Source organism: Canis lupus, chromosome 23, assembly GCF_003254725.2.
Source record: "Canis lupus dingo isolate Sandy chromosome 23, ASM325472v2, whole genome shotgun sequence".
Taxonomy (NCBI): Eukaryota; Metazoa; Chordata; class Mammalia; order Carnivora; family Canidae; genus Canis; species Canis lupus.
The window spans coordinates 27578183-27593765 of NC_064265.1; the positions used below are offsets into that span (position 1 = coordinate 27578183).

The following is a 15583-nucleotide window of genomic DNA, read 5'->3' on the forward strand; positions in this document are numbered from 1 at the left end:
TTGATTTCTCCATCTTTCCTTGAACATTTTTGCATTGTGCCACTTTAGCCCTTGCTTGGGTCATGTGCTCTGCCTGAAATGCCCCTGTCCCTCTTCTCTCCGATCAACATCTCACCCCACCTTCCAGGCCTCTCCCCTAGGAGACCTTCCCCCAACTGTCAATTATCTCGTCAGAAATGTTATTTCCATACCCTGAATTTTACAGGAAATATAATTAAGAATAAAAAAAAACTTCTGCCAATGCAGAAATTCTTCTCCACAAAATGTAGGCAAGAAAGAAAACAGTTTGACTATTGGACCAGATTGTGATGGGTATCACAGGTCATCTGTTATCCAGTTGCAAAGACAGAAAAAAGTCTCCCCTTTTTGTAAATCCCCCCAGGTAGAGCCCACTGCACACATATTCTGAAGATAGAAAACTAGTTCTCAAGAAAGAAGCCTTGACAGTGCCATTTGTCACACCCAGTTCATCCTGAATTCATCTGGTGATTGGGTGGCTATCTGTGTTTGCTAACTGCCTTTACCCAAAGGAAAAATAACTTTTCATATCTTTGCCACTAAAGGTAGTTTTGCAACTTGGATCCAGGTGCCCTGCCAAAGTTAGGATCCTACCCTACCACGGAAACTGGGACATAGGGGTGATATCTTCCTTGATTACGGTTTAAAGAGATGGCTCCCAAATCCTTGAGAAAAACATTTCTGGGTTGTAAAACTGTCAAGAGGCTTATTTGCTTTTTAAAGATTTACATATGTCTTAAAGAGGCAGAAAAAGAATTTACAAATACAAATTCTAAAGTAAATGCTCTAAGAAAAGAGACGTGGGTGGCCTCTTTCTTTTTTCAAATTACTGGAGAGTCTTAAAAAATTTTTTTTTGGATTTGTATTTGCCCTTACAAACTCATATAGCCTTTCTGGTTAGTGCCATTAAAATGCTACTCTAGTGATGGAAGTATTAGTATATTCCTCATCTCTTTTTCCTGCTGGATTGTGGTAGGTGCATCGTATATGTTTGTGCTGTGGCATCTGATGTGTCCCAAGTATATTACTAGAGGTTAATTAAAATTGATCAGATAACTAGTATACCTGCCTGGTGTAATATGCAAAGTTTGGTTATATTTCAAAGCCACTTCACTTTCAGTTATGAAGCATCTATTCTGCTATTATGATGTGAAGTTTAATAACTTTGAAGGAAAGCATTAAAAGTCAATTTCAAGGGCAAGGTCTACGTACTGCTAAGTTCTGTTTAAAATTTCTTAGTGGCATCTAAATGTCACAATCAGACCCTTCAGTAGAGAAGGGATGACACTGAACTCATGAGTCAGAACACTGATATATATGGAAGAGAAACTACACACAAGTCCAGTTAGACATTTAGCAACCAGAATTCTCCAAGAGAATGATTCCCTAATGTCTTGGGTGGTGGCTCTGCAAGTGTGGTCTCAGACTGGTAGCACACGGTGATGTGTGGGGGCTTGTTAGAAATGCACATTTTCTTCAGGCTCTTCCCTATACCTGCTGGATAGAAACTATGAGGGAGGCCCCAGAAATTGGTGTTTTAACAAGCCCTTGTGGAGTGGTTGATACTCACTAATGTTGGGAACCACTGACCTAACATATCCTTTGCATGCCATGAATTAACTTCTATCCTTTGCATCTAGAATTGTACTAATTATGTTCCATCCTTGGGAGACTTAGGGAAATAGCCACTCTACATATTTTTGTATTCTGTGGCTCAAGTGGAGAAAGGCTGGATGGTATTTTAGCTCTTTCGTGTTTATAACCACTCTATGGTAAATGCTAATACTACCCAGGACAGATGACTGACATGTCTGAGACCTGAAGTCCTGCACATTCATTTGTGGTTCTATTGTCTTTCTATTCACCCCAATCTCTGGCTTTGATCGTCAATTAATGAGCATACCCAATTTCTTCTCTGAGTTGTAGTGGTCCTCTGTGGCTTGGGCTCAACTTACTCTCTTGGGAACTGCCTCCCCAAGGAGCTCGGGTAGGTCCACCACATACATTTAATGGAATCTTTCTGTTTTCCTGGTGCTGGTACTAGAGGCATCAGTATTTAAAAAATAGTACCTGTGGCCACAAACTTGGAAGGATGCCATCTATACTGAATTTAGCTAAGCCAAGCAAAACCTAAGAACTTGAATGATAAATAAAATTGCGAGAGAGAAAAAGGGTAAAATCTTCCACTGTTTGAGGACTTGTTATTTAACAACTGTGGTAGGTTGTAGTTTATATTTTAGAGAGAAAAGTCCAATAAAATGGGGGAGGTATTGAGATTTTGGGGGGCCATAGAAAAATGGAGCATCCTTCAAGGGAAACGCCAGGGAGAATTCTCAAAGGAGATGGTGAGAGAAGAAGGGACTTAGGATAACATGTCTAATGAGAATGTTTTGTTAGTTTACTTTTTTGAATTTGAATTTGTGGTGGTGTGTGACTAGGGCCATCCTGATGAAGAGCAGTATGAAAACCACCCATGCAAAAGTCTTCAACAAAAACTGCATTGCTCACTAATGCTCTTAATATGAGTGAATTTTCTTTTTAATTATTTTTTTAAATGTATTTATTCATGAGAGACAGAGTTGCAGAGACACAGGCAGAGGGAGAAGCAGGCTCCATGCAGGGAACCTGTTGTAGGACTCGATTCCAGGATCCCGGGATCACAACTTGAGCCAAAGGCAGACACTCAACTATTGAGCCACACAGGTGCCCTGAGTGAATTCTCTTTAGGAAATGCAACTAGTGTTGAGTTTGGGGTGGTCAAGCATGATAAAGAGCAAAAACAGAGACTCCAGTATGGGGCCTTCTGACCTCTGGGTCCCACTATCCCTTGAGTGTTAATTTCAAATTATTTGCATAAAGGTGATGACTCCTGACTGTTTTATAGCTTGAGGCCAGGATAGAGACAATGATTTAATTACAACATAATTCAGACATTAAGTTGATTTAAGAAGAATTTCCCTTCTTGGTACTGCTAAATATTGGTATGATTTCAAAAAAGGTATTCAAGAGTCAAATGGGGATGGAAAATTTTTCTTATATCTTTCTTAAGATGAAACCTCTTGGGCAGCCCGGGTGGATCAGCGGTTTAGCGCCGCCTTCAGCCCAGGGTGCGATCCTGGAGACCCGGGATCGAGTCCCAGGTCAGGCTCCCTGCATGGAGCCTGCTTCTCCCTCTCCCTGTGTCTCTGCCTCTCTCTCTCTGTGTGTCTCTCATGAATAAATAAATACAATCTTAAAAAAAAAAAAAAGATGAAACCCTCTTTTCAAGATCCATTTGACCAAGAGTATAGTATGGCCTGGACTACATAAACTTGCCTCCTGGCCTCCTTGACTACTCCTCAGCTTGCCAAGACACAACTAGAGTAGCTCACACTCCACTAGCTAGGGGCATTATGAGGCAGTCTTTGGCTACTCTTCACACAAAGGCTGAGGAACTCTCAGTCTCCCCCCAGTTACAGAGCTGTCTCCCGTCAATTTTTCACATTTTTATAGAAAGCCATTCAGCTTGTACTCAGCTGTCTTGATCTTGCATGTTCACATCTGCTGCTTAACATTGGCTTCCAAGCATGTGAAAACTTTTATACTGAAGATGATGATTTTGTTTGGTTTAAGAAAACAGAAACATCCTCTAGTTAAGATCTATTTTTCCAGCTATTAGGATTATGATCAGAAAAACTTTTTTTCTTATCTCACTCATCTCATTAAAAGCTGTCATCCACTCAGGAGCTCAAGCCAGAAACTTACAGACCAGCTCTAACGCTTCTCTTCCCTTCATATCTCACATCAGATCTATTGCCAAACCAAAGCAATTTTATTTCAAATTACTGCTAGACTCTGGCCACTTCCCTCCATTTCCACTGCTACCAATGTGGTCTGAGTCACCGCCCCTCTTATCTCGGCCACTGCAATAGTCTCCAGTGTGGTTTCTGTGCAGCCATCTCTTCTTTAGTTATCACAAAGCAGGGACAGTGTTCTACTTAAAATGTGAATGGACTCATGTCACTTTCCTGCCTAAAACCTTTCAAAGATTTCTCATTGTGTTTGATAAAATGCAAATCCCTTAACATGCCTACATAATATTTGACCTGTTTATTCCTCCTAACACATTTTGTGCTATTTTGCCCCAATGTTTTTGTTTATTAAATTGCTTACCTAGTTCAGTTGTATCAAGATGAACAATAATCACAGCCTTAAAAATCTTAGCCTATATCCTTAGCCTATGGAATTGTTCTGACAGCTCATACTTAACATATGCCAATGGCATTTCTGTTTCCTCACTAAAGCACTTAACCTTAGACGAAGTTAAATAATACACCATGAGTTTAGCTACTACAGACATATGTCTTTCCCAATTAAACTTGAAACTGTTCTCTATCTCTTCCAAAGTGTCAACTGTCTTTAGTTTTTTTGAAGAGTCATACACATATTTCTTTCAGCATTTAATTTTGGATCTATAACAGTATAATGTATCACAAAGGCAAAGTATGTATCATATGTAGACATACACAAAATGTCTTATCTTTGCCTTGATCACCCTGGAAAAGTGTTGGACATTTAAAAACATCTTGATATCCGGGGTGCCTGGGTGGCTCAGTAGGTTAAGTCTGACTCTTGATTTTTGCTCAGGTCATGATCTCAGAGTTGTGGGATGGAGCCTAGAGTCAGAGATTCTCTCTCTCCCTCTGCTCCTCTCCACTCATGTACTTTCTCTCTCTCTCTCTCTCTTCAAAAATGCCTCAGTCTTAATCTTAAAATTTTCTGAGTGATTGTTCAATGTTATGGGGTTTTTTTTTAAGGGGAAAATAGCTGGGAAAACCTGCAAATCATAGCTAAGCCAAAAAGTTTAGTGTGTTTCCTTTTAACCACCAGAGACCCCAGCAGATGGACAGTCAGCATGGGACTTGCATCAAAGAAATGGTAAAAAGGACACATCAATCACTTATCACATTGGTGGTTTTCATTTTTCTTAGACTTACATGACAGACTCAAATTGGGTAATTTGAAGAGAGTTTAATAAAAGGACTGGTTATAGAGATGTAGGTAAGGTTGAAGAATAGCAAGAAGGAATGATATGGCAACTAGGGACAGTCGAACAATGTATATATTTCTGTGGAATCTGGGTCTATTTATTTTAGCAGTTAGCCTATTCTAATACATAAGTGAACTTTTAAAATTTGTAATTTATTTAAAATATATTACCTATATATATTTCTAAATTAACTATTAAATAGATAGTAAATGTACATGGATCAAAAATCAAAAGGAATAAAAAGTTTACAGTGGTAAGTCTGTCTAACCTCTATTCCTCATAGGTTTATTAGTGGATTTGTGAAACTTCCACAGATATATTTTATGTAAACAAGCAAATAAAAATATTCTTTTTTTTAAACATAAATCTTAGGAACATTGTAAATACTCTCTATGTTCTAAGAATTTTTTTCTTAGATTTTTTTGTTTGTTTGTTTTAAGACTTTTATATTTCGGGGCACCTGGGTGGCTCAGTCAGGTGAACCCCTGACTCATAGTTTCAGCTCGGGTCATGATCTCAGGGTCCTGAGACTGAGCCTGAGGTCAGGCTCCACACTCAGTGGGGAGTCTGCTTAAAAATTCTCTACTTCTGCTCCTTCTCCCATTCCCATATCCACACACATATTCTCTTTAAAATAAGTAAATAAATCTTTTTAAAAAAAGAACTTCACATTTATTAACGCATTGAATCCTCTATAAGATATACTGTTATAACCTCTAGTTTACAGATGAGAAAGCTGAGGAACAAGGAAAATATATGGCTTGTTTGAGATCACATAGCTTGTAAGTATTGGGGGTAGGATTTGAACTGAGGCTATCTTCCAGAGTCCATCTTCTTAACCACTAAATTGTATGGATTCAAAGACAACCAGCATTAACCTAAGAAATGTAATTCATTCTGCATATGTTATAAAGATAGTATTGTATTCTTCCTGTGGTATAATCATTTTTTAAAATTCCATTTATTCCCTTCTACTACTTAAGAAATTATGTACTTTCTATCTTTTAAGTGACTACTCTTAAAAATATAATATGTATGCTCAACATAATAAAGTCTACAATTAATATTTCTGTTCCTTTTTTTACAGATTTTATTTATTCATGAGAGACACAGAGAGAGAGAGAATGGCAGAGACATAGGCAGAGGGAGAAACAGGCTCCCTGCAGGGACCCTGATGTGGGATTTGATCCCAGGACCCTGGGATCATGTCCTGAGCCAAAGGCAGCTACTCAACCACTGAGCCACTCAAGTGCTCCAGTATTTCTATTCTTGTGCAAAATTCAGAAAGAATTTGCATTTGCTTTGGCTGAGTATCACATGGAACCATCAGCATGGAACCACTTTAACTTCTAGGTCTGGGGATTACAGAGGCAGTGATAGTATAAACCTGAATTCCAGACACACACTGGAGTAAGCCTACAGTAACCATTTCTCAGCAAGTCTGTTATTATTTTCATAATTTTTTTCCACATAAAAGAGGAGCAGAAAAAACTCCTTCCCATATTGGCTTCTTCTGCAAGTACACAGACTTTTCCTCAAGGGCCCTGTAATGGACTTCCGACATGGTCTAGGGCTTCTCTCCTGTTCTCTGAATCAGCTAGCCATGAGTCCTCTAAATTCCAGGTTCCTGAAATTGGCTTTTTCTCCCAGAAGCACTAGCCTTTGTCCATCTTTGCCTACTTCTGTAATTTTAACTTACTCTTTTTATTTTTTCTGGTCCTTAGGTATCTTTCGTACTTCTATATGAGCCCAGAAATGCATTAAAAATATATGTTATAATTTACCTCACCATTTCATGACAATGGAATGCCCAGTTTGCTGTACTGCCCAAAGAAGAACTCATGGAGTGATCTTTTCAAAATATAAGCTTAGTACCCCTACTTAAAATGTTTTAATGGAGTCTCAATAATCTTAGAACAAAGACTAAAATATATCTTTGACATAGACTGTAAGGACCTTTTTCATGTAGTTGTAATTTTGCATTTATTTGAGTTATCCTTTTATTAATGTCTGGTAGCCAGTCTCCAACATGTCCCGTGCTCTTGATTCCCACCTCTGTGTATTTGTGCCTTGTGTAGTGCTTTCCTATATTGACTGAGGATGACCTATGGAACCTCGCATAATGTGGAAATTACTGCACGTGACTTCTTAGGTGAAAGCATGGAAGACATTTCTATTTTTGCCCTGCTGTCTTGGATCACTCATTCTTGGGGAAGCCAGATACTATGTCATGAGATCACTTAGGCAACCTTCTGCCAATAGCTATGAGATTGAGCCATTTTGGAGGCATATCTTCCATCTCCAGCTGAGCCTTCATCTGGCTAACATCTTGACTCTTGAGAAACCTAGATTGGAACCACACACTGAACCATTTCTAAAATCCTGACTCATATAAATTGTCTGAGATAATAAATAATCACTGTAACTTTAAAGCACTGAGTTTGGAAGTAATTTATTATGTGGCAAGAGATAATGACAGTTAACCAACACAAAGTCTACCTCTTCTCCAACACCAAACACGTTACAAAGCAGGGATTCTGTTATGTTTTACTTTTTATTGCAGGACCTGTGTCTGGCATATAGTAGGGTCTAAATAAATATTTGCTGAATTGATAAATAAAGCAATGAATGTAAAGATTGTATATTTTGTGCCACAGAAATGACAAAAAGAACACCATGGTGGTAAGATGCTAGGACAATTATTCTGACATAATATAGTGGCCTGTATTTTCCTTGCGGACTGAGAAATTTTGAATCTGGAGTGTGCATATGTGGAAGATGCTATATTTGTGGGGTTTCAAAATATTTGAGCAGGGAACCACAACAACAGAGATCAAGTTAAACAGTTCTCATCATTAAGTCTTTAAAAGAAAACAAAACATCACAAATGATTCAAATGATTTTGGTTCTATTCCAAAGCAAGAATTAAAAGATAAAGTAATTGAAGTGTGTGGGTGTCTCTGGGCATGTATGTATGTATTCACCACAGTGATAGTGATGGTGGTAATGATGGCCCTGAGAATGGGGGTAGAAAATGTGTTGGTGATGGCTTTAGAAAAGGATGAAAATAAAACAGCAATGCAATATTGTATCAACCCATTGAAGAATCTGCCCTTTAGCTGATGGTTTCATTTCATAGACTTTTTAAAAAGATTTATTTATTTATTTGAGAGAGAGAAATGGGTGCACCTGCAGGGTGGAGGAGTGGCAGAAGGAGAGGGATAGATAGGGCTAAGCAGACTCCTTGTTGAGTGTGGAGCCAACATGGGGCTTGATCTCATGACCCTGAGATCATGACCTGAGCCAAAATCAAGAGTTGGACACTTAACTTTGCCACCTAGACACCCCTCATTTCAAATACTTTCTCTTCTGCCCTGTGATGATTTCCTTTTGCTTCCCCAGAGTGCCTCATACCTTTCCTCCACTTCTCCAGCCTTTACCATCCCAACAAATGGCAATTCCAGTCCCACCTCCCTGATTTGTCCAGCTTTCAGGGATAACTCTCCCTGAACTTCATATTGCATTTATCATCTGTGGATCCTTCATCCGGTTTTTAATTGGTATTACTCCATATCATGGTTAGTGTAATATGTGCCTAATTCCTTTCCATGAGACAGCATTCTTAGGCAGGAGCAAGACTCCCTCAGTTGGAGTTACTATTCAGAGCCACTGTGGGGAACACAACTAGGCAGAAAAGAGGATTGAAACTAAGGTAGTTGTATGTGATATATATATATATATATATCACTGATACATAATATATATAATATCACTTGATATTATATATCAAAGATATATAATTTGATATTATATATCAAAGAGGATTGAAACTTAGGTAGTTGTAAGTGATATATATATATATATCACTGATATATAATATCACTTGATATTATATATCAACATATATATATGTTGTAAATTTTGTTTCATTTTCATTTGGGGGATTCATCAAAAAATGGCATATATATATATCGTCTGAACTAAGAACATAATACTCTAATAGCGCTTACTTAGACAAACCTTAATGAATAGATAAGAATCATTTGTAATCAGATAATAAATTGTATATAAATACAATTTGCTAAATAACATGTTTTTTCCCTAAACTATTTTCTTCTTTATGACATGTGTCTAAATTATTACTAATTCTGAATTTAATAAAGTCCAAATTAATAAGATTCAATTATTATGTGATATGTTAAAATATTAATTTGTGCTTGTTCTTCCTACACTTGTTACTTCTACCATGTTAAGCAACTGTTCAGGCCCTGAATAATTCTGGGGTTTTAATTTATTTTTTACTTTTATGATTTTTAGCAAAGCTAAAATCAAAAGCTGCTTGAAATCAAAGGATCTTCATATCTTTGTTGGAGTCAAATTCACTGAAGACATTATGTCATATGCCTTTGAGGAGCAGTTAGGGAAGAAAAGAATGGATATAAAGCAGAAATGCCAACCCTATCCACCAAGAAATGTCTTTGGGACACACAATGTCTTTGAAATGCTTTAATTTAGATTTGTATAGGTGGGGTGTACTCTACTCAATTTGATACCATCCCTTCCTCTTTATGACATTTGATTTGGGAATTTTGCTAGAAGGTAATAGGGGAAAGACAGAGGCTTTTCTAGACTGAAAAAGGCAGCTTGCAGATTTGAAGCAGGAGAAAGCAATTCTTCGCATATGGTGCATGTAGAAGGAGTTGAAGGTAGAAAGCACCTTTCACTATCTAAAACCAAAAAGCTGAATTTACTGCTTACTTTGTAAGGGAGAGATCCACTAGTTAGGTAAGATCTCACTGAATAATTCAACCCACTGATCTCACATGGGATTTTGGTGTTTGTGGGTTGTGTTGTTTTCAGGAGTAGGAGTGGATTGACCTTAGTGTCAGAAGCAGGTTCACTGGAGGGAGTCAACCACCTATTGGCTGATTCCCAAAGCATGAGACTTCAGAAGTGTGTGGTCATTGAATCCAGTAGCCATTGATCAAAAAGGTTTAAAACCTATTCTGGTGTTTACTAGTTACCATGGCTGTAAAACTACCAGTCTTTTCCTAGAAGAATGGGCTTTTATTTTTTATTTTGTTTAATTCTCAGGAAGATAGAACCCTGAGCTCATGCTTCCTGCCAAGACAAAGAATTCCATACCCACACAGAGCTCTCAAATGGAGCTTCCAGGCCATGAGTGACCACTGGGTTTTGGACATGAGGATGTGAAGGGTAAATATAAGCATCTGGAGTTGAAAGCCTCTTCTCTTGTTTTCAGCTATCATGGAGATCACATTGCTTCTGCTTTCCTCTCTGAAAGGAGTTACCCCACCAGCAACTAATAGTGAATTATCCACCAATCCAAGGATATAGTGGCCCAGAACAAGATTTGAGTCCATTTAAAAGGAAATAAATACGGTAGTTCTTTTACTGCTTCATTTATAGGTTGATACAATTTCCCTCATTTTATGTATGGAGAGATTGATACAAACCTGTCACTAAAATATGAGAATGGGGTTTTGTTTAAATTGGATGTAGAGGGTAAGGGATCAGGAGTCTGTAGCCCAAGCATGCATGTCTTCACTTCTCTGAAAGAAACCCATCATTTCTTTTATTTTTTGAAGACTTTATTTATTTGAGAGAGCATAAATGAGGGGAGAGGAGAAGGTGAGGGAGAGGGACAAGCAGACTCCCTGCTGAGCAGAGCCTGATGCAGGGATGGATCCTAGGATCCTGAGATTATGACCTGACCTGAAGTCTGACACTTAACTGGCTGAGCCACCCAGGCATCCCAGACACCACTTGTTTCTGAATGAAAGATTCAGCTAGAGTCTTGCTAGGGTCAGTCATAATCTAACATATTGGTTCTATTAATGTTGCTTTTAATAGAACTATGGTGGTTCCACATTTCAGAATATAAATCTATGATTGTTAAGGAGCCAAATCCATTCATTAATACCAGCAAAAAGTAAATAAGCTTGGTTATTTTACACATAATGCTCTAGATTTGCAAAATGACTTAATGTGATTTATTTTATATTGAACAAAAGTCTATAACATCTTTTGGAGCAAGAGATAGGAGAAGTATACAGAAGTCCTGAGTGGCCCCTTCCTAGCTCTAGTAATACCATTGGCAAGAGTGATTACAGGGCTACAGAGCTCTTGATGCTCTAGCAAGACCTTCATCCCCAGCTGAAAGCTTCACTACTGCTCCCTGCTTCAGAGTCTTCTGGGATTTTCTGTCATGTGCTATAGTCCTTTCCACATTAGCTACCATAGAAAGCATGACTTTTAAGTATTCCAAGATTAGCTGGACTCTTACCCTCATAAAGCTCTTACCCCATAACCCTTCTATCTCTTCTTCCTCCTGTCTCTTGTGCTTGCTTTAGCAGCGCATATACTTGTACTTGTCTCCAAAGCCCCTAAACCTCTTAATATATCTTCTGGAACTCAATCAGCAAAATCCTCTATGCTCTCAGCATCTTCTTTGATTTCCTTTTCTTACCTAATTGCTATGATTAGGACTTCCAGTACTATGTTGAATAGGATATTAATAGTGGGCACCCCTGTCTTGTTCCTGATCTTAGAGATTTCAGCTTTTCACCATTAAGTAGGATTAGCTGTGGGTTTGACATATATGGCCTTTATTATGTTGAGGTATTTTCCCTACTCAACCTACTCTGTTGAGAGGTTTTTTTTTTTTTTGAGAGTTCTTTTTTATCAGGATGTTGAATTTTGTCAAATGCCTTTTGGCATATATTTAGATTGATCATGTGATTTTTATATTTCATTTTATTAACATGGTATATCACATCAATTTCCATATGTTGAAATATTCTTGCATCCCAGGAATAAATACCACTTGATTGTGTTATATGATCAAGTACTGTTGAATATATTTTGCTAGCGCTTTGTTGAGTATTTTTGCATCTGTATTCATCAGGAAAATTGGCCTATGGTTTTCTTTTCTTGAGTGTCCTTGCCTGGTTTTTGTATTAGGGTAATTCTAGCCTCGTAAAATGAGTGGAAGTTTTCCCTTTTCAACTTTCTGGAACAATTTGAGAAGGATTGTTCTTTCTTTTCTTTCTTTCTTTCTTTCTTTCTTTCTTTCTTTCTTTCTTTCTTTTTTCTTTCTTTCTTTCTTTCTTCTTCCTTCCTTCCTTCCTTCCTTCCTTCCTTCCTTCCTTCCTTCCTTCCTTCCTTCCTTCCGTTTTTTTGGTGGGAGTGGGGTGCATGGAGCCCAAAGCAGTACTTGAACTCATGATCCTGAAATCAAGACCTGAGCTGTGATCAGGAGTCAGATGCTTAACCAACTGAGCCACCCAATACCCCTGTCATTAATTATTCTTTAAATGTTTAGTAAAATTCACTCATGAAGGCATCTGGTCCTAAGCTTTTCTGAGTTGTGAAGTTATTAATTCAATCTCTTTCAATTAGTAATTATTGGCCTGTTCAAATTTTCTATTTCTTAATGATTCAGTCTCATGAAGTTGTATGTTTCTAGAATTAATTCTTTTCATCTAGACTGTCCACTTTGTTGGTTTATAATTCATAATTCATAGCAGTTCTCTTATGTTTATAGTAGTCTCTTATGATCCTTTGTATTTCTATGGTAATGACTCTTTTACTTATAATTTTATTTAAAATCCTTTTGTTTTCTTAGAAAATCTGTTTAAAGTTGTTAATTTTGCAATTAACAAATCTAATCTTTTAAAAAATCTATGCTTAGTTTTGTTGATCTTTTCTACTTTTTTCCCACTCTCTATTTACTTCTGTTCTAATCTTTGTTATCTTCTTCCTTCTGCTAACTTTGGGTTTAGTTTGTTCTTTTTCCTTGAGGTATAAAATTAAGGTTTAAAAAATATGTATCTTTCTTTTTTCCTATGTGGTATTTATTGTTGTAAAATTCCCTTTTAGGTATACCTGGGTAGCTCAGTTGGTAAAGAGTCTGCCTTTAGCTCAGGTCATGATCCCAGTCTGGAATCCAGCCCCTCATTGGGTTCCCTGCTCAGCAGGAAGTCTGCCTGTCCCTCTCCTTCTGCCCCTCCTCCCACTCATGCCCTCTTTCTCTCCTGCTCTTGCTCTCTCTCAAATAAATAATAAAATATTTTTTTAAATTCCCTTTTAGAATTGCTTTTGCTGCATCACAGAAATTTTGCTATATTATATTTCCCTTTTGTTTGTTTCAAGGTATTTTTTAAATTACCTTTTGATTTCTTCTTTAACCAATTATTTGGAATATGTTGTTTATTTTCTACATATTTGTAAAGTTTCCAATTTTTCTTCTGCTATTGATTCTTAGTTTCATACCTTTTGGTAAGATAAGATATTTGGCATGATTTTAATCTTTTAAGATTTGCTAACATTTGTTTTGTGAAATAACATATGATCTGCTCCGACAAGTTTGTCATGTGTGCTTAAGAAGAATGTGTACTCTGCTGCTGTTGGATGGAATGCATATGTGTTAGGTCCATTATGTCTAATGTGCAGTTCACTTCTCATGTTTCTTTCTTGGAGTCAGACATGCTGCTGTTGTGGCACAAAGTTGGCCTCATATTTCCTTCTTTATTGTCTAAATGATCTATTCATTAATGAATGTAGAGTATTGAAGTCCTCTACTTCAATTGAAGTAGATTGAATACTAATATTGTATTGTCTATTTCTCCTTTAAGATCCGTTATTTGCTTAATATATTCAGATGTCTTAATGTTGGGTACATAATATATTTACAGTTGTTATATCCTCTTAATGAATTAACTCATTTATTTTTATTATTTTTTAAAGATTTTATTTATTTATTCATGAGAGACAGAAAGACAGAGAGAGGCAGAGACACAGGCAGAGGGAGAAGCAGGCTCCATGCAGGGAGCCCGACGCGGGACTCGATCCTAGGACCCCAGGATCGCGCCCTGGGCCAAAGGCAGGCGCCAAACCGCTGAGCCACCCAGGGATCCCGAATTAACTCATTTATTATTGTATATTACCTTGTCTCTTGTTATAGTTTTTAGCTTACAGTCTATTTTGACTGATATAGGTATAGTTAACCCTGTTCTCTTTTAATTTCCCTTTGTGTAGAATATTTTTTTCCATCCTTTCACTTTGAACCAATGTGTGTCATTAAAGTTGAGGTGAGTCTCTTGCATATAGCATATAGTTTGGGGCTTAGGTTTGCTTTTTTTTTTAAATAAATTTATTTTTATTGGTGTTCAATTTGCCAACATATAGAATAACACCCAGTACTCATCCCATCAAGTGCCCACCTCAGTGCCCGTCACCCATTCACCCCCACCCCCCGCCCACCTCCCCTTCCACCATCCCTAGTTCGTTTCCCAGAGTTAGGAGTCTTCATGTTCTGTCTCCCTTTCCGATATTTCCCACTTATTTTTTCTCCTTTCCCCTTTATTCCCTTACACTATTTTTTATATTCCCCAAATGAATGAGACCATATAATGTTTGTCCTTCTCTGATTGACTTATTTCACTCAGCATTTGCTTTTTAAAAAAGATCAATTCAGCCACACTGTCTTCTAGTTGGAGAATTTAACCTATTCACATTTAAAATAATTATTGATAGGTAAGGATTTACTAATGCCAGTCTTACTGTTTTCTGGTTCTTTTGTAGTTCTTTTGTTCCTTTCTTCTTTTGCTTTCTTCCTTTGATGATTTTCTGTAGTGGCATGCTTTGAATCTCCCTCTTTATCTTTTATGTACTTTAGGGTTTTTCTTTGTGGTTGACATGAGGCTTACATAAAATATCTTACAGATATCTCAGTATATTTTATGCTGATAACAACTTTGATTGCATACAAAAACTCTCCCCTTTATTCACCCCACCTCATTATTTTTTTGATTTATATTTTTTGTAATCATTGATTTACAATTTACATTTTTATATTGTATGTAACAAATTATTGTAGCTATAGTTATTTTTAAAGGTTTATTTCTTTCTTTCAGAGAGAAGGAGAGAGAGAGAGCTAGTGGGGGAGGGGAAGGGAGAGAGAAAGAGAGAATCTTTTTTTTTTTTTTTAAGATTTTATTTACTTATTCATGAGAGACACAGGAAGAGAGGCAGACACACAGGCAGAGGGAGGAGAAGCAGGCTCCATGCAAGGAGCCAGATGTGGGACTCAATCCTGGGAATCTGGGATCAGGCCCTGAGCCAAAGGCAGACACTCAACCACTGAGCCACCCAGGTGGGTCCCAGAAAGAGAATCTTTAAGCAGACTCTCTACTGAACATGGAGCCTGATGCAGGGCTCTATTCTAGGATTCTGAGATCATAACCTGAGCTGAAATCAAGAGCTGGCTGCTTAACTGACTGATCCACCCATGTGCCCCTCTAGCTGTTTTTAATTCTTCTGTCCTCTACCATTTATAGTACAGTGATGAATACCCCACCATATTGCAGTATTGGAGGATGCTCCTAACATACTAATTACAGTTATTTTAAATTCCTGGTCTGATAATTCCAATACTCCTGTCATGTCTGGTTCTGATGCTGACTTAGTCTGACTCAGATTGTGTTTTTTGCCTTTTGGTATGCCTGGTAATTT

At 37.5% G+C, this 15583-nt stretch overlaps 1 long non-coding RNA gene across 1 annotated transcript in view; it reads left to right on the forward strand.

The window, feature by feature from the left end:
* Window positions 1-10444, forward strand: part of LOC112661110 (uncharacterized) — a 44270-nt gene extending 33826 nt beyond the window's left edge. The window contains exon 3 of the long non-coding RNA XR_003137436.3: window positions 10311-10444. This is a non-coding gene — a long non-coding RNA (uncharacterized LOC112661110). The remainder of the gene's footprint in view (window positions 1-10310) is intronic.
* Window positions 10445-15583: the final 5139 nt, after the last annotated feature.